The sequence below is a fragment of the Sus scrofa genome, chromosome 4 (genome assembly GCF_054392235.1).
Source record: "Sus scrofa isolate SSC_HxYL_T2T_F1_AM1 chromosome 4, Sscrofa_HxYL_maternal_Yorkshire_Landrace_v2.0, whole genome shotgun sequence".
NCBI classification, from domain to species: Eukaryota; Metazoa; Chordata; class Mammalia; order Artiodactyla; family Suidae; genus Sus; species Sus scrofa.
This window is the reverse complement of record NC_139386.1, coordinates 29,619,946-29,646,494: the sequence shown is the minus strand read 5'-3', so window position 1 is coordinate 29,646,494 and position 26,549 is coordinate 29,619,946.

The window sequence follows — 26,549 nt, the reverse complement described above, 5'->3', positions numbered from 1 at the left end:
GTTAGAGAATGTTCTAATCTCATTCTTTTACATGTAGCTGTCTAATTTTCCCAGCATCAATTATTGAAGAGACCGTCTTTCATCCATTGTATATTCTTGCCCCCTTTGTCACAGATTAGTTGAACATAGGTATGCGGGTTTATTTCTGGGCTCTCTATTTTCCATTGATCTATATTTGTTTTTGTGCCAGTACCATACTGTTTTGATTATTGTAGCTTTTTAGTGTAGTCTGAAGTCAGGGTGCCTGATTCCTCCAACTCTGCTTTTCTTCTCATGATTCCTTTGGCTATTCAGGGTTTTTGTGTTTCCATACAATTTTAAAATATTTTGTTCTAGTTGTATGAAAATGCCATTAGTAATCTGATAGGGATTGCACTGAGTCTGTAGATTGCCTTGGGTAGTATGAGACTTGCATTTTTTAAATGAAAATCTGGCTAAGGTTTATTGCTGCAAATGTAAAACTGACTCATTCATTCATTCTTCCATTTAATATCTAATTATTTAGGACTTATTATCTTCTAGGCACTATTCCAGGCACCAGGGGGTTTATCTGTGAACAATGAAAGCAGAGTTCCCACTCTCTCATGAATTACAATTTAGGGATAGAGTGGATGAAATTCTTAACACACGGAAAAATAGATTCCATGTCATTTCCAGAAAAAATAAAACAAAGAAGGAGACAGACAGAAATGGTGGGAAGGAGGTTGCTATTTTAATTTAGATGGTCAGGGAAAATCTGACAGGTGACATTTAGCAGAAAACTTTTTTTATAACATCAATGCTTTTATTTCATAAATTTTCATAGTTTCATTTTTTTTGAGAGTTTGGACAGTGAAATGTTCTAGATAGTAACTTATAATTCTTTGACTCTATGTGATGCACCTCTTCAATCTTAGAATTGGGGGGGTTGTTGGTGGGAGGGTAAGCTATAGAGAGTTAAACAAAATATATATAAATTAAAGACCTTTGAGAATTCTAAAAGCCAAACACCAATTAGGGAGCCAGTTTCAAATTAGAATCATCCCCCTTAATTACCACTTTGAAGGGAATTACCTTAGTCCCCATAATAGTACATGTAGCTCCCTTTCATTTTGTAGCTGAGCCTGAGTATTCTGTTTTTGATTACCTTTTTTTTTTTATCTCTACTGATTTTATGGGTTGAAATCAATGCAGTCATAGAAATTAATGATGAGATAGTCTCTATCTGATCATATTGGCCCATCTATATTATTGTCTATCACTCACCCTCCAGTCAGCATATAACAAGTACCCATTATGCTCTGTGCACTGACTGCAGCATGAGGCTATAGCATTGAATCAGACATAGACCTTGAACTTGAATGGCTTATTGTCTACTAGGGGTAGACACATGTAAATAAATGACAAATGAAATTGTCAGAGGTGATGACTTACAAGATAAGGCAGAAAAAATCAGGTAGTTTATCATGCCCATTCTCATGGTGGTGATCTTTCTGTGTGCTGGAACATTTCCCCCTCTCCCTGCAATGTCCTGTCTCTAGACTTTGGAGCCAACTAGACTTGGTCAAATCTCAGTTATATCCTTAAATATCTTTCAGGTACTTACACCTCCTCCATCTCTTCCCCTATAAAAGGGGAGAAATAGCAATAAGGATTAAAATTTATAACAAGTATAAAATGCCTCACAGGTTAAATGTTCACCTGATGTTGGTTACTTTCCCCCATGTTTTGCTCACCCTACAAATCAAGTCTAATTTTACACTTCAAAGATTCTAAAAAATTATTACGAAACATTTCAGATACAAAATGGTTTAAAGAATAAGTCAATAAACTTAGCCTCAAAAACAAAACCCTATCCATGCGTTTGACATCTGCTATATATCTGATGCTCCTCTTCCTCCTAGTAATAACTCCTTCAAGAAGACATAACTTCTATCTAGAATTTACTATCAACTTGTGCATTTCTTTATATTTTATATTACGTATGTATACAGTTCTGCTTTGCATGTTTTTAAAGTTTACATAAATGGCTTCATACTTTAGGCATTCTGAAAACCATGGTCTCTTGTGAACATGTTTGTAAGATGGATCCCTATTGGTATGTGTAGAGCTAGTCTGTCACTTCTCTGTACTCTTCCATGTGATTATTCCATGATTTTTTTTTCTGCTCTGGTTGGTAGACTTTTTATTTTACTATTTTATTTTATTTCATTTTTATTAGAGTATAGTTGATTTACAGTTTTGTGTCAATTTCTGCTATACAGCACAGTGACTCAGTCATACATATATATTCATTCTTTTTTTCATACTATCTTCCATCATGTTCTATTCCAAAAGATTGAATATAGTTCCCTGTGCTGTACAGTAGGACCTCATTGCTTATCCATTCTAAATGTAATAGTTTAGGAGTTCCTGTTGTGGCTCAGCTGGTTAAGAACCCAATTAGTATCCATGAGGATACAGATTTGATACCTGGCCTTGCTCAGTGGGTTAAGGATCCAGTGTTGCCTCAGGCTTTATAGGGCATAGATGTGGCTTGATCCCACATTGCTGTGGCTGTGGCATTGGCCAGCAGCTGCAGCTCTGATTCGACCCCTAGCTGGGAAACCCTAAAAAGGAAAAAAATTTTAGATGTAATAGTTTGCATGTACTAACCCCAAAATCCCAGTCCATTCTACTCCCTTCCCCCTCTACCTTGGCAACCACAAGTCTATTCTCTATGTCTATGAGTCTGTTTCTGTTTTGTAGGTAGGTTCATTTGTGCCATATTTTAGAATCCACATATAAGTAATATATGGTATTTGTCTGTCTCTTGCTGACTTACTTCAGAAGTATGAGAATATCTAGTGGCATTCATGTTTATGCAAATGGCATTATTTTGTTCTTTTTTATGGACAAGTAGTATTCCATTTGTGTATATATGCATCACATCTTCTTAATCCATTCATCTGTCAATGAACATTTAGGTTATTTCCATGTCTTAGCTATTATGAATGAACATAGGCATGCACTTATCTTTTTGAATTGTAATTTTGTCCAGATGTATACCCAGGAGTGGGATTGCTGGATCATATGGCAGTTCTAGTTTCATTTTCTGAGGAACCACCTTATCGTTTTCCATAGTGGTTGTACCAACTTATATCCGTTAGTGTAGGAAACTTCCCTTTTCTCCACACTGATTGGTAGACTTTTAACAAAAGCTACTTCAACAGTGCTGCCATAAATGTTCCAATAGAAGATTCCCTATGCAAATGTGTGAGAGTTTCTTGAGGTTTTACTTGGAGTGAAATTGTTGGATCATCTAATATACACAGCTTCCATTTTATGGGTGTTACCAAATTGTCCCCAAAATATTGCTGTGGTGTAAACTCTCACCAGTATATGAATTCCCAATTTTCTACATTATCACTAATATATGACATGGCCATATATAAAAATGTCCATTGCAGCATTATTTATAATAGTAAATATACTGAAGCAACCTAAGGGCCCACTGATAGATAAATAAAGAAGACATGGTATGCACACACACACACACACAATGGAATATTACCCACAAAAGTGAATGAAATCTTGCCATTTAAAACAACATGGATGGACCCCAAGGGTATCATGCTATGTGAAATCAGACAGAGAAAGACAAATACCATATGATTTCATTTATATGTGAAATCTCAAAAACAAAACAATGTAACATACAAAACAAAGCATAAACAGAGTCATAGATACATAGAACAAATAGGTGATTGCCAGAGGGAGGGAGGGTAGGCATGAGAGAAAGAAGTCAGGGAGGTTTTTAAGGAAAATTTTGTCCGGATATATGCCCAAGAGTGGGATTTCTGGGTCATATGGTAGTTCTACGTATAGATTTCTCAGGTATTGCCATACTGATCTCCATAGTGGTTGTACCAGCTTACATTCCCACCAACAGTGCAGGAGGGTTCCCTTTTCTCCACGCCCTCTCCAGCATTTGTTATTTGTGGACTTATTAATGATGGCCATTCTGATTGGTGTAGGTGGTACCTCGTGGTAGTTTTGATTTGCATTTCTCTAATAATCAGGGATGTTGAGCATTTTTTCATGTGCTTGTTGGTCATCTGTATATCTTCCTTGGAGAAATGTCTATTCAGGTCTTTTGCCCATTTTTCAGTTGGGTTGAAAAACTTTCCTTAAAAAAATATACATGCACCTGCATGTTCATTGCAGCTCTATTCACAATAGCCAAGATGTGGAAACAACCCAAATGTCCATCGACAGACAATTGGATTAGGAAGATGTGGTATATATACACAATGGAATAATACTCAGCTCTAAAAAAAAATGCCACTTGCTGCCACATGGATGGAACTAGAGACTCTCATACTGAGTGAAGTAAGCCAGAAAGAGAAGGACAAATACCATATGATATCACTTATATCTGGAATCTAATATAAGGCACAAATGAACCTTTCCAGAGAAAAGAAAATCATGGACTTGCAGAATCGACTTCTGGTTGCCAAGCAGGAAGGGGAGGGAGTAGTATGAGTGGGGTGCTTGGGGTTAATAGATAGAAACTATTGCCTTCGGGATGGGTTAGCAATGAGATCCTGCTGTGTAGCACTGGGAACTACGTCTGGTCACTTATAATGGAGCATGATAATGTGTGAAAATAAAATGTATACATGTACATGTAACTGGGTCACCATGCTGTACAGTAGAAAAAAATTGTATTGGGGAAATAACTATTAAAATAAATTAATTAAATAATTAATTATTTTTTAAAAAAAGAAGTCAGGGAGGTTAATTGGTACAAACTTCCACTTACAAAATAAATGAGTCACAGGTATGAAATGTACAGTGTGAAAACAATTTTTTCAAATGAAAGGGTGTGAAGTGGTACTTCAGTATGGTTTCACCTGACATTTTCTTTTCTACCAGTGGAGTTGAGCATCTTTTCATGTGTGTAGGCATAATTTGGGTTTTTTCTTATATGAATACTCTTTGCCTATTTCTTCAAGGTGTCTTCATTAGCAGAACTCATGTTTTTCTTCTCCAATTTTAAATTTATTATTACTTTGATAGTAGACATATGAATCTTTGGGACTATATCTAAAAAAATATAAATAAAATTTTCCTTGCCACCCTTGTCTCCATCCACCCAGTTTTCCTCTTTGTAATTAACCTTTCTTCAAATCTGAAATCTGGAAACAGCACATAGAGATGATTGTTTCTGTCTGTCTCATGATTGTTCTGTCTGTACATTGAGAAGTACAGTCAGTGAGGGAAATTTAGTGTCCTGTAGCAATTTTTAAAGGATTAGAGAAATCAGAACCAGTCAAGAGGCATCTCTTACTCTTAAGTGGAGAGAAAATGAAGAAAAAGGAAAAGAATGAGCATTAATAGTTGAAAATCACAGAGAAAATTGATAATGGAAGGTCTCATACCAATGTAGTATTCAGGCTAGAACTGTCCTTCAGTGTAGCAGCCCCAGAAGCCATCGGCATGTGTGTGAACCTGTCTGTCCCCATACAGGGTAATCAACATTGACTTGTGCAGAGAGGAGGGAGTCCACACCTGCTAACCAAATGTTCTTTATAAAGCCTGCTGAGTCATGAATAATGCTGGGTGTTGCTTCAAGTTTCTCTGACATTATAATAAATAACATGCCTATGGCTTGGATTTACTAAATGTTTGCTATATAGGAAATACTGTGCACACTAGCTCACTGGATTTCTCAACACTCTTAACAGATTGTTAAACCATTTCACAGAGGAGAAACCTGAGGTTCATACCAGGGAATGGTTTACCCATAGCCACAACTGATATGTTATACTCATAGACATTGCTTGTCTTGTGATAAAGTCTGTAGATTTATTTAAAATTCACTGAAAGAATTTAGTTATGTATCCTCGAGTTCAAACTGTTTAATACATCTACCTGGAAGTGAGAATGACCGATTTATTGGGAAACGGCCGGGTTATGTCACACCACACCTCACATGGTGTTTCTTTACAGTGAAGATATCATGTATCCAGAGAAAATAAACCTCTGAAAGGCAGATGCCAGGTGACCACTGAGAAAGATCTGACTGGAAACCCAAACAATTGGACATTTCTAAACAGACAGCACTTCCTCCCTGGCACCATCATCCTCAGTCATCTTCCCCAGCAACTTGCTGGGTTTACCATAAAAATGATATTAAAAAAAACCTCAGATTTTGGCAATTTGTGAGCAATTTTCATTTCTGCAGGGAATTAAAAACAAAAAACAAAAAACAAAAAACAAACCTAGCTCTAGGATCCTGGGCTTTCATATGCTAGCCAATAGGAATGCCTCCAGGATTTCCTTCCAGATCTCCCTAAAATGTTCCTAACCCGCCCAAGGTCTCCTTTCCCAGAGGCTCTGAGAAGTCTCACGTGAGCTTGTGGGCCTAACCACCAGTGCTGGAAGGTAAATTACCACTTGAAGTTTCTCAGATGAAAAATTCAATGTCTTTTATAAAGAAATTAAGCCTGTGTTTTAAAAGGTGATGTTTTCTCCCTAAAACTCTTTGTGCTCTCAGCACAATGAGTCCATGCCAGTTTGGGGAGTTTTATTCATTTTTAAAACTCCCATGGCCACTAATCCACAGAAGCTGTTTAATCCTTTGAAGTTTCCTTTCACTCTGAGCTGATGGAGTGTTAGCCAATTTTGGCTTCAGGAGACTTCAGAGATTATTCTTTGCCCAGGTTGTGTCCTCTCTGTGTGGTGGTTGAGCCCTTGGCTTAAGTTTCACGGGGAGAACCAAGTTGTTTAAGTCCAAGGCAGAGTGGATAAATGTTTCCACCACGGGGAGAGGTTTGTGAGAGAAGTGTGTTTATGTGTGTGTGTGTGTTGGTTTGATTTTACTGAGGTGAACCCATGAAATATGTATTGAAAAGCTGAATTGCGTTTAGTGTTTTCTCAACATTTACATTGACCAGATCCAGAAATAACTTTATTTCAAAATGGTATAGACTATACAATAGTTATTCTCTCCATATCATTATTTTTCATGTAATTCTTAGCTAACTTGAGATAATGGTGAAATAAACTTAGTAAATTGGCTAATAAAATAGTGTCATGCCAAACTGACCCTGAGCAGTAATGAAAAAGTAGCACATGAAACTGGTTAAGTATTACCCAGATTTCCCATTACTATATTCAGCCATCTCGCCTTACGATGCACTAATATTTCTCTAAATAGGGTCATGGATCATTAATTCCCTGGCTTTAAAATCTCTTATTATTAAAAGTGTTACTTAGCAACTTTTAGACATTGAAGTTAATCCAAATAAGAAAAGCCAAAATGTCTATTGGTCTGTTCACTCTTATTGTAAAAAACCACTGATGTCCTGTGCTGGAATATTTTTCATTTGCTTTCTTAGAATTATATTGTCTTGACTGGGTTAGGAAAAAAAAGACTAAAATGTGCGTTTCCCTGGCTCCCATGGATTGGGGAACCAAATCACAAACATATTTGGTGTTCGTCGCATACGTCTGCCTCACTATTCTTCATACATGAAAATGATTCTCTTCTCTCCTCCAAATGTTGGAGTCTTTAAACAATACATACTATCTAATATCCAGCTGGTGGATCTAGAAAGCCCAAATATGTCATTTATTTTTTCTGAAGGTTTGATTCATTGTCTGCAGTTGTTTGCTCAAAGCAGTCAGGTTTATCTTGATCACCATATGCTAATTGGTGGAACCACTAGAACTGTCCGGAATGAGAGCACTACTTCCACTCCATGTGGATTTAATGCTGCAAGTGGCTTTCTTGAAATTGAAGAGGTTCTACATTTTCGTTTTGTACTGAGCTCCACATGTTGCATAGCTGATCCTGCTTACATGTCTGTCTTCTTATTGGAGTTGAGCTATTGGAGGGAAAGGATTGTATTTCCTGGTCCAGTTTAACACATGTCACATAGGTTGATTGTTTCATGAAAAGCATAAAGCCTAGTAATACATTATTATTTTGTTTCAAGCTTTGAACAGAAACTTCCTTTTTCAGGTGGACGTTTGTATATAAATGATTAAGTGTATTTTAAGTATTTCAGTTATGTCCCTAAGGCGTAGAAAATTAAGGATCAAAGACCTAGGTTTTCCCAAGAAGTTTAGAATTAAAACTTTCTACCTGAGAGTAGATGTCATATTATTAAAATTTTTAAATATCATTTAGATAGGTATTAAAGTAACAAATTCTTACTGGAGTAATGGTATTATCTAATAAGCAGTGACCATTAGTTACCATCATTCTCTTCTCTGTGCTCTACATATACAAACATGCCTGTCTTTGTTAATCCTTTTCCTCTCAATTAGATCTCAAAATCTGTTTATGTAGGGCATTTTCATGCACTACTGCGGGAATAGAAATTATGATAAGCTTTCTATAAGATAATATGAAATAATAATAAAAATATTAAAATATGCAAATTATTAACCTAGCATTTCAATTCTAGGACTTTTTTCCCGAAGCACATTACATCTATAGCAGTAAAACATTGGAATAAGTGTCTAATAAGTAAATTATTTATTTAAAAACAATATATTACACATTTATATTATTTTTACAATATAGGGAAAATATATAATAGTTATAAATAAATATAAATTATAAAATAATTATAAAATAGTACTTAAATCCTTAAGGTTCCAATTTTATTTTTTAATATATAAATGCATTAAGTAGAAATAAACCAAAATAATAAAAGTGATGCTTTTTGGGAGAAAGGATTATAGATCATTTTTGTTCTCTTTTTTAATTTTTGTATTTTAAACTGATTTTATTTAAGTTTTAAAATATTAGTTTTCAATATTTGAGGATGCCTCCATCTTTGTTAAAGATATTAACCTAAAGATATGTGTTCGAATATCAAAGATTATATTTAGGCTACAAAAACTTTTAAGCTGTATTTAAATTTTCCAAGAAGATAGGTAAACCCCAATAAATCCTTAAAAGCAATGATATTGAATGTGGGAAGTGCTCCCTTATCCCAGATTTTCAAAAAAATATTGCCTAGGAATCAGTGTTGTGGGCAAACACTAACTGTCCAACTTTGCGAATCATACTGAACCACCACTGCATTGCAGGAAAGCAAGAGATCTTCCTTGGACCCGGGGAAGAACTTTATCATGACAAATCCCAAAGTAAATGTTTAAGATTGGGACTATGGAATTGACAAGAACTAGTCTCTCTGGAATTGGTGCCAGAAACTTTGTTTTAGCAGAGTAATTTGTTCTCAGCTCACTTTTACCACTTTGGACTCAAAGTGCCCAAGTATCTCTTTGCAGATCTGTGTTCATTACTAAATGTCATGCTGCTTGAGGACATGGACTGTGTATTTTTCTTGTGTCCTTCCTCCCAAGGCATAGTGCAAGCACCAGCATATAATAAAACACCATATGTGTCTTGAGAAAGAAAGAGGAATGTGCAAAGGCAAGTCTTATTTACCTTGACATGATTCATATTGCTTGACTTTCACTATTAAGTATTTCTCTGTGTGTGTCTTTTTAGGGCTATACCTAACCCATGTGTAGGTTCTCCAGTCGAACTGGAGCTGTAGCTGCTGGCCTACACCACAGCCACAGCAATGGCAGATCCGAGCCACATCTGTGACCTATACCACAGTTCAAGGCAATGCCGAATCCTTAACCCACTGAGCGAGGCCAGGGGTGGAACGCGTGTCCTCAAGGATGCTATAGTCAGATTAGTTTCTGCTGAGCTACTATGGGAACTCCCAAGTATGTTTTATAAGTGCTTTTTATGCTTAATTTAAACAGAACCAAATTTTGGTGTCAAAATTTTGAATAGATGATGGAAACAGGGCAATTTAGATATGAGAGCCACTTAGTCCTGGAGGGGACACCCCTACAGATATGTAGACCATTTGGCTGTCAATTTCAGATTCACTGCTGAACAAATATTAGGTGATAGCCTGGTATAAAAAGAACTGTGGACTTGGGTAAATTCAATCACTCAGCCTGTTTCCTGTTGTGTCAAATGGGAATACCACTACTTGCTTGTGGTACTTCACAATCTTCGTAGGGGCCAAATTTAAAAAATAATAAATCACTGCAGAAGTATTCCTTATTATATGCAAAGCCCTATGTTGAGTGATCTGGGAGAGCAGTGATTTAAACCCAAGAGCTCTGTCTTCAGGGAATTCAAAATCTAATTATAAGTTTGAATTGTTCAGTCTCATAACGAGTAATGAATATTTTTTTTTATCACAGAGCAGAAGCACCTCCATGTTAAGTCAGTCCCATTAAGACTTCTTATTTCTATTGCAGACTTTATGAACTTGTACTTTCAGCTGCTCAGACTTTCAGACAGTTTGGAACCTTAATTTTGATTATTTTGCCTATTTGAAACTGTGACAAGAGGCAAGGATTCCTATTGTTCTTATTGAGCTTTTTTTCTGCTTGGAATAACATATAATTTCCAAAAAAAATCATGGACCATAACTTCCCTGAATTGTTTTTCTCAAGTTAACACAGATTATGGGAAAACAGAGGAGCTGGTAGAATGAGAAAGACACAGAGAGAGAGACAGAAAGAAAGAGAGATGGAATATGAGGAGCAGGAAGGGAGAGCAGGAAGCTGGGAGCAAGAATAGAACCAGGACCCGCTGGAAGGCTCCATTAGCATCTCACCTTCTTATTTCTATTGTAGACTTTATGAACTTGTCTTTGTCTCCTAGGCTTGTGAAAATACTGGCCACTGAACGTATTTCTAGGGTAAGGACACTTGTTAAATATTTTAATATCTTTGTACATAAGAGTTCTTAAAAAGTTATAATAAATGTTCCCCAAATTATTATCGTCATAACCACCGCCAAACTAAAAGGAAGGGAGAAGTTGTATTTAAGGAGGAAGTCCAGACAGTAGCATAGAATTGGCACCACTAAGAAACTCTGCCACTTTAGGTAAATTCAGGCTTGTCCAAGACATAAATTGAATCCGCCTTGAACTTGGGCAATTTGAGTTTCACCTGGAGGAACCCAGAAGCCCTTGCTCAGGTAATAATAGCCCACAGATTTATGCAGTGCAGATGTGAGATGTGAGGCGGTGGGGAGAAAACCCCTCCTTACTACTTTTGTCTGGGTCCAGATTTCCTGTAACTCCATTGTCTAGGGAGTCCAGACCAGATTCTGGACTCGCCATAAACTTTATCCAACCTTCAACTACACTCATTTTTATGTAGTTTTATATTAAATCATCCAAGGCCCTCACAGAATCATAGGGTGAGTTTGTGGTAGCTTTTCCCCAAAATTATTCTGGAATGTATTTGGATTGGCATTTGAGCACCAGTTTTATTTGTCTCAGAGTGTAAATCAAAGAAATAATCATTTCTGGATAGAGTCAAATCCAAATATCTCTAGTATAGCTGAAGTATATATGCAGCCAGTAGAATTTTAACATATTTTAATTCGTTTTTATAAAATACTATTTGCACATCAAGAAAATGTTTTCAAAACAAATCATGTTAACACTAAACTCAGTACTGTGGAGTTAAAAAAAAATCATATAATCTGAGAAAATATATTTAATAATTAGTCCCAATTTTTTGATGGTGGTCTTTTGAATTTTCTAAATTTCCTAATTAGGGTGTAGCAAATGTAATGACAAAGAGCTGCACACAAGCACCTAATTACAGTGGCGCACCACTGATATTGAGGAGCTAAAGAAAGGGTAGCTAACATACCAACCATTTTGCCTGTTGCTATTCCGCAAAAACATCAAGAGTTCAAAACTATAAGATGAAACACATTCAGCCAGCCTATTTTCAAAAGCTCAACAGTCTGTGTTTTTGAAATGCACTAATTTAAATTTAAAGACACAAATTTAATGTTTCCCCTTTGTAGGTTTTTAGCAGCAAACACACATGGAGTCACCATCTGTTTTCTGCCTAGTTCATTACCAATTCATCCCCTGCTCTGTATTATCAGATCAAGAGGGTGGACATAAATTTGGCCACCTGGGCACTGGTGTCATTAATGTGCAGTCCAGCCACACACTCATAAAGTGGTTTTGCTTGGAGCTGTAACTTCCTGGTGCTTCCTTTTTCCATTTGATCAAGGTTGAGTTTTGCTTGGTAAGCTCTTAATAATGTAATTTCAGAACAAACTAGAGAACACCAAGCACTTCCAGGAATGTTTTGCCTACAAATCTAGGAGAAAATGGTTTGTGTTTTCAGAGACAAACTAGCAGGAGTAGAATCAGGCAGAAGAGAGGAGAAAGGCAGAGAGAAATACACAAAGACACACAAACAGGGACAAGGAAACACACATAGGGCCCTGTCCCTTTTATTTTAATGAATATATGTATGGAAGAGTTCAGACTGTTTCTGTATAATTCTGAGAATGGCTCATGATTTAAAATGGGTGAGGTCATGTTTTCTCTTTGTTGTAAAGGGAACCCATAGCTATTCATCCTAAATCACTTAGTTTATCACAAAATAAAGATGTCACATTTAAAACAGATGTTTTACTTCCCTAATTAAAACTTTAACTGAGCAAACGTCACTTGCAAACTATAGTGAATGGAGAACTAATCTGATAAATTATGAAGTCAGTTAAGACAGATAAATTGTCCTGATTTCTTTTTTCTACTCCTTTAATCATTGAGCAAAATCACAGAAACACAGTTATCTTAGAAATATGATAGGAAGTAATTTCCCTTGTGTAGCTATCACATCTTTAAGAGAAATTTCATATGATTGAAAAATCTTATAAGTAATATAAAAATTCTCACCCCGAATCTTATAAAAACTTTTCTTCTTGCAATTCTGAGTTGATTCAATAATTTTAATTGTTTTAATTTAATTGTTTAATTTTAATTTTATTTTTTTGATTTTAATTATCAAAAAGAAATTTTAATGGGATAATTAACAGAATCCTCTACTGAATAACTGCTGTAAATGCAATTTTAAGGAATAGAAGGATGGAACCCAGGTCATGGACTCCCATCTCAAGGGATTTACAACTAGTTGATGAGATTGTTCATTTGGAAAAAAAGTTATTTTATTTGAAAGTCCTATTAAGTATCGAATTATTTTTTTCTGTAGAAATTCAGAGAAGGAGGGTATCAGTGATGTCAGGAAAGAAGCATCACATGGAAGAGGTGATGACCAATGGGAACCTTGTGAGGGATGATGATTAGTCTCCTAAAGCTACCATAACAAAATACCATAGACTAGGTGGCTCATGCAGTAGAAATTTATTTCTCACAGTTCAAAGTCTAAAAATCTAAGATCAAGGTATTGGAAAGTCTGGTTTCTCCTGTGGCTTCTCTTCTTGTTTTGTAGGTGGCTGTCTTCTCACTGTTTCCTGGCCTTTGCTCTGTGTGTACATACTCATGGTGTCTCTCCTTTTCTTATGAGAACACCAGTCCTATTGGATTAGGGCCCCACCCTTATGACCTCATTTAACCTTTAGTGCCTCTTTAAAGGTTTTATCTTCAAACATAGTCAGGGCTATGGCCTGGGAGGGGTTTGGGGCTTCAACATATGGATTTTTGAGGGGACATAATTCAATGCATAATAGGTGAGATTTGGATGGGGATGTTTTGTGGGATCAGTGATGTAGTATGTGATGTGATACAATAGATAAAGATTGGCCTCAGTAGCAAAGAATAACTATAAGCTATAATTAACAACATTTTTCCTTTAGTCTTATTGAGTGTGAAGTATTGTATTTGTTAATTTGCTCTTGGGATTTTCTTTATGCAATTATTAAAATATAATTGACAGATAAAATTTTAGGATTTTTAAAATGTATGTGATGATTTGATATACATGTATATTATGATATATATTATGAAAGGATTCCCCCACAGTTGATTAATAAATGCTTCACCTCACATACTTACCACTTTTTTTTTTTTTTTTTTGTCTTTTCTAGGACCACATCCACGGCATATGCAGGTTCCCAGGCCAAGCCAGGAGATCAATCAGAGCTGTAGCCACCAGCCTACGCCACAGCCACAGCAACTCGGGATCCAAGCCACATCTGTGACCTACACCACAGCTCATGGCAACGCTGGATCCTTAACCTACTGAGCAAGGCCAGGGATCGAACCTGCAACCTCATGGTTCCCAGTCAGGTTGTTTAACCACTGAGCCACGACAGACACTCCTGCTTGCCACTTTTGTGTGTAAGAACATTTTAGTTCTACTCTTAGTGAATTTCAACTATAAAAAACAGTGTTATCTACTACGGTAACCATTCAATACAGAGGTCCTTGACTTAAAATGGTTGACATGATATTTTGGCTTTATAACAGTGTGAAAGTAATATGCATTCAGTAGAAGCCATATTTTGAATTTTGAATTATCTCTTTCCTGTCGAATGATCTTCCATACAATACTCTCAGGGTGCTGAGCAGTGGCAACTAGCCACAGCTTTCAGTAAGATATGAAATCATTAGGTAAATAATTATTCTATACCCATACAACCATTCTGTTTTTCACTTTCAATATGGTAGTCAATAAATTACATGAGCTATTTAATACTTCACTATAAAATAGTCTTGGTTTAAATATTTTGTCCAACTGCCGGCTACTGCAAGTGTTCTGAATACATTTAAGTTAGGCTAGGCTAAAATGTTTGGTAGGTTGGATGTATGAAGTATATTTTCAACAACGGTATTTTTTACTTATGATAGGTTTATTGAGACCTAACTCTGTAAGTCAAGGAAGTAAGTCTGTATATTAGATCTTCAGATCTTATGCATCCTCTAAGTGAAAATTTGTGCTTTTTCACCAGTCATTTCCTTTTCTGCCCACCCCTAGCAACCACTTTTATACTCTCAGTTTCTAGGATTTTTTTTTTTTGACTCCACATATAAATGGTACCATGCAGTATTTGTCTTCTTCTGTCTGGCTTATTTTACTTAGCATAATCCTCTCCAGATTCATCCATGTTGATGCAAATTACAGAATTTTCTTCTTTTTTATATATAAGGAATAAGATTCTACTATATACCATTATATGTTATATGCCTCACATTTTCTTGATGCATTTACCTTGACTTGACTGTTATGGATACTGCTGCAATCAACATGAAGTTCAGCTATCTCTTGAGATAATTTCATTTCCTTGGAATTTGTAGCCAAAAGTACAATTGCAGGTCTATTTTTAATTTCTTGAGAAATCCCTGTACTGTTTTCGATAGTGGCTGTACCAGGTCACATTCCCAACATTATACAAGCATTCCCTTGCCAGCTTGTTATCTTGTCTTTGACAATAGCCATTATAACAAGTGTGAGGTGATATTTCATTGTGGCCTTGTTGGTTTAGTTTTGATTTGGTAACAAAAACTATTTTAATGGGGATTTTGAAGAGACAGGGCTTTGAAATAAGGAATATAAGTTAAGAATGAGTATGAAGTATTGTATTTATTAATTCGCTCTTGGGATTATCATCTTCATTAGGCAAGATACATTGTTTCTCCAATTATGTAATTGACATATAGAATTGCATTAGTTTCAGATAAATAACATAATCATTACATATAGATCTACATTGTGAAATGATTAGCACAATAAGTTTAATGAATATCACTTCACAGTTATAACTTTTGCGATGAGAACTTTTAATACCAACTCTGTTAGCAACTTATTATTATAAGTATTGCTTAGTAATGATGCTATATTATATATTCCCAGAACTTCATTATTTTATTTTATAACTAAAAGTTTGTACCTTTTGAGAGCCTTCAGCCACTTCCCTTCTGTCACTCCCTGCCTCTGGCAACCACCAATCTGTTCTCTGTTCCTATGAGTTCAGTTATATCAGATTCTACATTTAAGTGGGATCATGCAGTATTTGTCTTTCTCTGTCTGACTTACTTTGCTTAACATAATGCCCTCAAATTCCTTTCAATATAGTAACAAATGGCAGAATTTTCTTTTCTACAACTGAAAATTATTCCATTGTGTATGTGTGTGTGTGTGTGTGCGTGTGTGTGTGTGTGTATACGTTTCTTTATCCATTAACCCCTAGATGGACATGTTTTCTTTAACACATTTTCTTTATCCATTAATTCCTAGATGAACATTTAGGTTTTTTCCATGTCCTGACTAACTCAAATGATGCTACAGTGAATGTGGAGATGGAGATATCTCTTTGAGTAGTGATTTTATATCCTTTAGATATCTATCCAGAAGTGAGGTTGCTGAATAGTTCTATTTTTAATTTTTTAAAGGTCAAACAATATAAATTTTATGAATTCAAAAGAGTTGTGGTGATTTTTTATTACTCAATGAATTTATTACAATTGTATTTGTACAATAATCATCACTATCCAATGTTATAGGATTTCCATCCCCGACCCCAGTGCGTCCCCCCACCCCCCAAACTGTCTCCTTTGGAGACCGTAAGTTTTTCAAAGTCTGTGAGTCAGTGTCTGTTCCGCAAAGAAGCTCATTCTATCCTTTTTTCAGGTTCCACATGTCAGTGAAAGCATTTGATGTTGGTGTCCTTTTGTGTCTCACTGACCTCACTTAGTATGAAAATTTCTAGGTCCATCCATGTTGCTACAAATGCTGGTATTTCATTCCTTTTAATGGCTGCATAATATTCCATTGCGTATATGTACCACTTCTTCTTGACCCACTCCTCTGTCAATGGACATTTAGGTTGTTTCCATGTCTTTGCTATTGTAAATAGTGCTTCAATGAACATCGGAATACATGTGTCTTTTTGAGTCATGGTTTTCTCTGGATACATGCCCAGGAGTGGGATTGCTGGATCAAATGGTAGTTCTATTTTTAGTTTTCTGAGGAATCTCCATACAGTTTTCCACAGTGGCTAGACCAATTTACATTCCCACCAACAGTGTGCTAGGGTTCCTTTTTCTCCACACCCTCTCCAGCACTTATTGTTTGTAGACTTTTTGATGATGGCCATTCTGGCTGGTGTAAGGTGGTACCTCATAGTGATTTTGATTTGTATTTCTCTAATAATGAGTGATGTTGAACATCTTTTCATGTGTTTTTTGGCCATGTGTATATCTTCCTTGGAGAATTGTCTGTTTAGATCTTCTGCCCATTTTTTGATGGGGCTGTTTTTTTTTGGTATGGAGCTGCAGAATGTGTTTGTAAATTTTGGAGATTAATCCCTTATCAGTCACTTCATTTGCAAAGATTTTCTCCTATTCTGTGGGTTGTCTTTTAGTTTTGTTTAGGGTTTCCTTTGCTTTGCAGAAACTTTTAAGTTTGATTAGGTCCCTTTTGTTTATTTTTGTTTTGACTGTCATTGCTCTAAGAGGTGGATCTGAGATGAGGTTGCTGTGGTTTATGTTAGAGAGTGTTTGGCCTGTGTTTTCCTCTAAGAGTTTTGCAGTGTCTTGTCTTATATCTAGGTCTTTAATCCATTTTGAGTTTATTTTTGCATATGGTGTTAGGGAGTGTTCTAATTTCATTCTTTTCAACATGGCTGTCCAGTTTCCCCAGCACCACTTATTGAACAAGCTGTCCTTTATCCATTGTATATTCTTGCCTCCTTTGTCATAGATTAGTTGGCTGTAGGTGTGTGGGTTGAATTCTAGGCTTTCTCTCCTGTTCCACTGATCGATATTTCTGTCTTTGTGCCAGTACCATATGGTTTTGAGGACTGTTGCTTTGTAATATAGTCTGAAGTCAGGGAGCCTGATGCCTCTGGCTCCATTTTTCTTTTTCAGGATGTCTTTGGCTATTCTGGGTCTTTTGTGCTTCCAAACAAACTTTAAAATATTTTGTTTGAGTTCTGTGAAAAATGTCCTTGGTAATTTGATAGGGATTGCATTTAATCTATAGATTGCCTTCGGTAGTATAGTCATTTTGATAATATTAACTCTTCCAATCCGAGAGTATGGTATGTCTTTCCATCTATTTGTGTCACCTTTGATTTCTTTCATCAGTGTCTTATAGTTTTCAGAGTACAGATCTTTTGTCTCTTTAGGTAGGTTTACTCCTAGGTATTTTATTCTTTTGGATGAGATGGTCAACAGGATTGCTTCCCTAATTTCTTTCTGATCTTTCATTGTTAGTATGTAGAAATGCCGTCAATTTCTGTGTATTATTTTTGTTTCCTGCAACTTTGCCAAATTCATGGATGAGCTCTAACAGTTTTCTGGTAGAGTCTTTGGGATTTTCTAGGTATAGTATCATGTCATCTACAAATAGGGATAGTTTTACTTCTTCCTTTCCAATTTGGATTCCTTTTATTTCTTTTACTTCTCTGATTGCTGTGGCTAGGACTTCCAAAACTATGTTGAAGAGCAGTGGCAAGAGAGGACATCCTTCTCTTGTTCCTGATCTCAGCGGGAATTCTTTCAGCTTTTCACCATTGAGAATGATGTTAGCTGTAGGTTTGTCATATATGGCCTTTATCGTGTTGAGGTAGGTTTGTGCTATGCCCACTTTCTGAAGGGGTTTTATCAGAAATGGGTGTTGGATTTTGTCAAAGGCTTTTTCTGTGTCTCTTGAGAGGATCATATGGTTTTTATTCTTTGGTTTGTTAATGTGGTATATCACACTGATTGATTTGTGGATATTGAAGAACCCTTGTATCCCTGGGATAAATCCCACTTGATCATAATGTGCAATCCTTTTACTGTATTGGATGTGGTTTGCTAGTATTTTGTTGAGGATTTTTGCATCGATGTTCATCAGTGAAATTAGCCTGTAGTTTTCTTTTTGTGAGGTATCTTTGTCTGGTTTTGGTATCAGGGTGATGGTGGCCTCATAAAATGAGTTTGGGAGTATCCCTTCCTCTGCTATTTTTTGAAATAGTTTCAGAAGGCTAGCTGTTAGCTCTTCTCTAAATTTTTGATAGAATTCACCTGTGAAGCCATCTGGTCCTGGACTTTTGTTTGTTGGAAGTTTTTTAATCACAGTTTCAATTTCAATTCTTGTGATTGGTCTGTTAATCTTTTCTGTTTCATCTTGGTTTAGTCTTGGAAGATTGTACTTTTCTAAGAATTTGTCCATTTCTTCTAGGTTTTCCATTTTAATGGCATATAGTTGTATTTAGTAGTCTCTTATGATCCTTTGTATTTCTGTGATGGCTGTTACTTCACCTTTTTCATTTCTAATTTTATTGATTTTGAGTCTTCTCTCTTTTTTCTTGATGAGTCTGGCTAAGTGTTTATCAATTTTGTTGATCTTTTCAAAGAACCAGCTTTTTGTTTCATTGATCTTTTCTGTGGTTGTCTTCATTTCTATTTCATTGATTTCTGCTCTGATCTTCATGATTTCTTTCCTTCTAATAACTTTAGGTCTTGTCTGTTCTTCTCTCTGGAGCTGCTTTAGATGTAAAGTTAGCTTGTTTATTTGAGCCTTTTCTTGTTTCCTGGAGTGGGCTTGTATTGCTATAAACTTTCCTCTGAGAACGGCTTTTGCTGCATCCCATAGGTTTTGGAGTGTTCTATCTTTGCTGTCTTTTGCTTCTAGGTATTTTTAAATTTCCTCTTTGATTTCTTCAGTGATCCATTGGTTGTTTAGTAGCATATTGTTTAGTCTCCACGTGTTTGTGTTTTTTGCAGTTTTTTTCTTCGTGTTGATTTCCAGTTATATAGTGTTGTGGTCGGAGAAGATGCTTGATATGATTTCAGTTTTCTTAAAGTTACCAAGGTTGGATTTGTAGCCCAGGATGTGATCAATCTTAGAGAATGTTCCATGTGCACTTGAGAAGAATGTGTATTCTGTTGCTTTTGGATGGAATGTCCTATAAATATCTATTAAGCCCATCTGGTCTAATGCTTCATTCAGGGCCCATGTTTCCTTATTGATTTTCTGTCTGGTTGATCTGTCCATTGCTATAAGTGGGGTGTTAACGTCCCCCACTATGAGTGTGTTATTGCTGATTTGTCCTTTTAAGATTGTTAGCAGTTGCCTTATATATTGTGGTGAACCTATGTTGGGTGTGTAGATATTTAAAATTGTTATATCTTCTTCTTGGATTGATCCTTTGATCATTAGGTAGTGACCTTCCTTGTCCCTTAAAATAGTCTTCATTTTATAGTCTATTTTGTCTGATGTGAATGCTACTCCAGCTTTCTTTTGATTCCCATTTGCATGAAACATTTTCTTCCATCCTCTCACTTTCAATTTGTATGTGTCCCTAGAAGTGAAGTGGCTCTCTTGAAGACAGCATATATATGGATCTTGTTTTTGTATCTATTCAGCCAGTCTAATGTCTTTTGGTTGAGGTGTTTAGTCCATCAACACTTAAGGTAATTATTGATATGTATGTTCTTATTGCCATTTTATTAATTGCTTTGGATTTGTTTTGTTGCTCTTTTTTCTTCCCTTCTTCTCTTGTTTTCAACTCTTATGGTATGATGACTATCTTTAGTGTCATATTTGAGTTGATTTTTCTTATTTTTGTGTGTATCAATTCTAGATTTCTGGTTTGCAATTATTCTGAAGTTTTGATATGAGTCTATATATATATGAGATTGTTTAAGTTGTTGATCTCTTAATTGCAAGTGCATCTCCAGTGTCCTGCATTTGTACCCACCTCTTCTCATGATTTCTGATTTTGGTGGCATAATTGCGCATGGATGATTTCGTATCTTACTGCATATATACCTTTACTGGTGAACCTTGTCATTTGTGGTATTTTTGTTTCCTCTTGCTGTCCTTTCTTTTCTACCTAGAGAAGTTCCTTTAGAATTTGTTGTAAGGCTGGTTTAGTTTTGCTTAATTCTCTTAGCTTTTGCTTATCTGTGAAGCTTCTGATTTCACTTTCAAATCTGAATGAGAGCCTTGCTGAGTGAAGTAATCTCAGTTGGAGGTTTTTTTCTTTTCATCATGTTAAGTGTATCATGCCACTCCCTTCTGGCCTGCAGAGTTTCTGCTGAAAAATCTGCCAATTGCCTTATTGGGGTTCCCTTGTATGTTGTTTATTTCTTTTCCCAAGCTGCTTTCAAGATTTTCTCTTTGTCTTTAATTTTGGTCAGTTTGATTAATATGTATCTCGTGGTGTTCCTCCTTGGGTTTATTTTATATTGTACTCATTGTGCTTCCTGGATTTGAGTGAGTGGTTCCTTTGCCATGTTAGGGAAGTTTTTGGCTATTATCTCTTGGAATATTTTTTCTGTCCCTTTCTCTCTCTCTTCTCCTTTGGCACCCCTATTATACAGATGTTGGTGCATTTAACATTGTCCTAGAATTCTCTGAGACTCTCTTCATTTCTTTTCAATCTTTTTTCTCTTTTCTGTTCTGCATCTGTAATTTCTACTAATCTGTACTCCACCTCAATTATTCGTTCTCCTGCCTCCTGTATTCTGCTGTTAGCTGCTTCTAGTGAATTTTTTATTTCAGTTATTGTATTTTGCATCTCTTCTTGTTTAAGTTTTATATCTTGTATCTCTTTGGTCAGTGTTTCCTGTAAGTTATCTATCTTTGCCTCCAGTTTATTTCCAATGTCTTGCATCATCTTTAGCATCAACAGTCTAAAGTCTTTTTCCTGGAGGCTGAGAATCTCCTCATCACTTAGCTGATTTTCTGGGGTTTTTCCTTTCTCCCTAATCTGAGTTATAGTTCTCTGTCTTTTCATTTTTATAGGTTTTTGGTGTGGTGACCTTTTTACAGATAATAGAGTTGTAGCCTCTCTTACTTCTGGTGTCTGCCCCCCTTGTGGCTGAAGTTGGTATGGGGGCTTGCTGTAGGCTTCCTGATGGGAGAGGCTGATGCCTGCCCACTGGTAGGTGGAGCTGAATCTTATCCCTCTGGTGGGCGGGGCTTAGTCTCTGGATGGGATTAGAAGCAGCTGTGTGCCTAAGGGGTCTTTAGGCAGGCTATTTACTGAGGGGGCTCTGGGGCTTTGATCTCACCTGGATTGTTGTTTGCCCTGGGACTTCTCAGGCTGTCTGACAGCGTGGGGCCAGATTTTCCCAAAATGGCCACCTCCAGAGAAAGGCAGTTGCTGAATATTCATGAGAGCTTTGCCTTCAATGTCCTTCCCTCACAAGCCACATTCACCCCTGGTTTCCCAGGATGACCTCCAAGAACTTAGTCAAGTTTGACCCAGTTTCCTATGGAGACTTTGCTTTGCCATGGGTCCCAGTGCACATGAGTCTGTGTGCACCTTTTAAGAAAGGGATCTCCATTTCCCCCAGTCCCGTGGAGCTCCTGCATACAAGCCCCACTGGCCTTAAATGCCAGATGCTCCAGGGGCTCTTTCTCCCAGTGTCAGATCCCCACAAGTGGGAGTTTGATGTGGGGCTAAGAACTCTCACTCCTATTGGTGAGTCTCTGTGAAGCAGTTAGTTTCCAGTCTGTGGGGCTTCCCACCTGCTTATATCGTGTAATCGCCCCTCCTATCTCTTGATGTGGCCTCCTCTTTATCTTCCGGAGTAGGATGTCTTTTTTAAGGTTCCTGGTCCATTTGGTTGAAGATTGCTCAGCCTTTAGTTGTGAATTTTGTTGATTTTAGGAGAGAAGTTGAGCTCCAGTCCTTCTATTCTGCCATCTTAATCCCATCTCCTATTTTTAATTTTTTGAGGAAACTTCATACAGTTTTCCAAAGTGGCTGAACCAGTTTACAATAGTGAACAGGGGTTCCTTTTCCTCTATATCTTCATTGGTATTTGTTACCTCTTGGTGTTTCTTATGATAGCCATTTCAACGGGTGTGAGGTGATATGGCATTGTTCTTTTAATTTGCATTTCCCTAATGATGAGTGATACTGAGCATCTTTTCAATACCTGTTGGTCATCTGTATGTTTTCTTTGCAAAAATGTTCATTTGGGTTTTTTCTTCACTTTTTAATTGGGTTATATTTTGCTATTGATTTGTATGTGTTCCTTATATATCTTAATTTTTTTATTATAGTTGATTTGTAATGTTCTGTCAATTTCTGCTGCACAACAAAGTGACCCTGACATTCATATATATATATACATGTGATATATATATATATGTGATATTTATACATACATATATATATACACATTCTTATTCTCACATTACCCTCCATCATGTTTCATCCCAACTGACTAGACATAACTCACTGTGCAGTTAAGCGGGATCTAATTGCTTATACACTCCAAATGCAATAGTTTGCATCTACTAACCCCAAACTCCCATCCCACTCCCTGCCCCTTCCCCCTTGGCAACTACAAGTCTGTTCTCCATGTCCATGACTTCGTTTCTTTTCTCTGGATAGGTTCAGTTGTGCCATACATTAGATTCCAGATATAACTGACATCACATGGTGTGTCTTTCTCTTTCTGACTTACTTCATTTATAAGAGTCTCTAGTTCCATCCATGTTGAAGCAAATAGCATTATGTCATTCTTTTTTAGGGCTGAGTAGTATTCCATAGTGTATATATACCACATCTTAATCCATTCATCTGTCGATGGACATTTAGGTTGTTTCCATGTAATGGCTATTGTGAACTGTGCTGCAATGAATATAGGGGTGCATGGATCTTATTCAATGAAGGTTTTGTTCAGATATATGCCCATAAGTGGGATTGCTGGATCATATGGTAGTTCTATATTTAGTTTTCTGAGGTACCTCTAAACTGTTTACCATAGTGGTTATACCAATTTACATTCCTACCAATAGTGAAGGAGAGTGCCTTTTTTTCCACATTCTCTCCAGAATTTATTTGTTGACTTCTTCATGATGGCCATTGTGACCAGTGTGAGGTGGTACCTCACTACAGTTTTGATTTGCATTTCTCTAATTATTAGTGATGTTGAGCATTGTTTCATCTGCCTGTCGGCCATCTGTATATCTTCTTTGGAGAAATGTCTATTCAGGTCTTCTGCTCATTTTTCAATTTGGTGATTGGTTTTTTAGCTATTGAGTTTTATAAGTTGTTTATATTTTTTAGAGATTAAGCCCTTTTTGGTTGCATTGCTTGAAGCTATTTTCTCCCATTCCATAAGTTGTCTTTTTCTTTTTAGGGTTTCATTTGCTATGCAAAAGCTTGTCAGTTTGATTGTGTCCCATTGATTTATTTTTGTTTTTATTTCTGTTGCCTTGGAGACTGACCTAAGAAAACATTTGTATGGTTGATGTCAGAGAATGTGTTGGCTAGGCTCTCTTCTAGGAGTTTTATGGTGTCTTATCTCATGCTTAAGCCTTTAAGTCATTTTGAGTTTATTCTTGTGCATGGTGTGAGGGTGTGTTTTACTTTCACTTATTTATATGCAGCTGTCCAGTTTTGCCAGCACCACCTGTTGAAGAGACTTTTTTCCTATTTTATATTCTTGCCTCCTTTGTTGAAGATTAATTGACCGAAGGTGTCTGGGTTTATTTCTGGGTTCTCTATTCTGTTCATTGGTCTGTATGTCTGTTTTGGTACCATTACCACACTGCCTTGATTACTGTAGCTTTGTAATACTGCCTGAAGTCTGAAAGAGTTATACCTCCTGCTTGGTTTTTGTTTCTCAGGATTGCTTTGGCTATTCTTGGTCTTTTATATGGTTCTATATAAATTTTGGGATTGTTTATTTTAGTTTTGTGAAAAAAGTCATGGGTCATTTGATAGGGATTGCAGTGAATCTGTAGATTGCTTTGGGTAGTATGGCCATTTTTACAATATTGATTTTCCCAATCCATGAACATGGAATATCTTTCCATTTCTTTACATCTTCTTTGATTTCTTTGATTAAAGTTTTATAGTTCTCGGCATATAGGTCCTTTACCTCCTTGTTCAGGTGTATTCCGAGGTATTTGATTTTGTGAGGTACAATTTTAAAAGGTATCGTATTTTTGTATTCCTTTTCTAATGTTTCATTGCTGATGTGCAGAAATGCAACTGACTTCTGAATGTTAGTCTTATATCCTGCTATTTTGCTGAATTTCTTCATCAGTTCAAGGAGTTTTGGGGTTGAGTCCTTAGGGTTTTCTAGGTATAGTATCATGTCATCTGCATACAGTGACAGTTTGATCTCTTCTCTTCCTATATGGATGCCTTTTATTTCTTTTGTTTGTCTAATTGCTGTGGCCAGGACTTCCAAAACTATGTTGAAGAGCAGTGGTGAGAGTGGGCATCCCTGTCTTGTTCCATATTTGAGTGAGAAGGCTTTCAGTTTTTCCCCATTGAGGATTATATTTGCTGTGGGTTTATCATAAATGGCTTTGATTATATTCAGGAATGTTCCCTCTATACCCACTTTGGCGAGGGTCTTCATCATGAATGGATGTTGAACTTTGTCAAATGCTTTTTCTATGTCTATTGAGATGATCATATGATTTTTGACTTTTTTTTTTGTTAATGTGGTGTATGATGCTGATTGATTTGCGTATGTTGAACCATCCTTGTGAACCTGGGATGAACCCAACCTGGTCATGGTGTATAATTTTTTTGATATGTTGTTGGATTCGGTTGGCTAAGATTTTGTTGAGAATTTTTGCATCTATATTCATCAATGATATTGGGCGATAGTTTTCTTTTTTGGTGGTATCTCTGTCTGGTTTTGGAATGAGGGTGATGGTGGCCTCATAGAATGTCTTTGGGAGTATTCCTTCTTCTTCAACCTTTTGAAAGAGTTTAAGGGAGTTCCCGTCGTGGCGCAGTGGTTAACGAATCCGACTAGGAACCATGAGGTTGCGGGTTCGGTCCCTGCCCTTGCTCAGTGGGTTAACGATCTGGCGTTGCCGTGAGCTGTGGTGTAGGTTGCAGACGCGGCTCGGATCCTGCGTTGCTGTGGCTCTGGCGTAGGCCGGTGGCTACAGCTCCGATTGGACCCCTAGCCTGGGAACCTCCATATGCCGCGGAAGCGGCCCAAGAAATAGCAACAACAACAACAACAACAACAACAACAAAAAAGACAAAAAAAAAAAAAGACAAAAAAGAGTTTAAGGAGGATGGGCACCAATTCCTCTTTATATGTTTGATAGAATTCACCTGTGAAGCCATCTGGTCCTGGACTTTTATTTGTAGGGAGTGATTTTATGACCTCTTTAATTTCATTTCTAGTGATTGGTCTGTTCAGTTGGTCTGTTTCTGCTTGATTCAGTTTTGGCAGGCTGTAAGATTCTAGAAAATTGTCCATTTCTTCCAGATTGTCAAACTTGTTGCCATACAGTTGTTCATAGTATTCTCTTATGGTTTTTTGTATTTCTGCTGTATCCGTTGTGATTTCTCCTTTTTCATTTATAATTTTGGTTATTTGGGTTCTTTCTCTCCTCTTTTTAGTGAGTCTGGCCAGGGGTTTGTCAATTTTGTTCACCTTTTCAAAGAACCAGCTCTTGGTTTTATTAATTTTCTCTATTGTTTTTTGAGTCTCTATTTTATTGATTTCTTTTTTGATCTTTATAATTTCCTTCCTTCTGCTGACTTTAGGACTTTTTTATTCTTCTTTTTCTAATTCATTTAGGTGGAGGGTTAAGTTGTCAATTTGGGATCTTTCTTCTTTTTTGAGAAAGGCCTGTATTGCTATAAATTTCCCTCTGAGCACTGCTTTCGCAGCATCCCATAGATTTTAAGAGGTTGTGTCTTCATTATCATTTGTTTCAAGGTAGTTTTTAATTTCCTTTTTGATTTCCTCATTGACCCATTGGTTTTTTAGTAGCATGTTGTTTAGTCTCCATGTAGTAGGTTTTTTCTCTTTCCTTTTCCC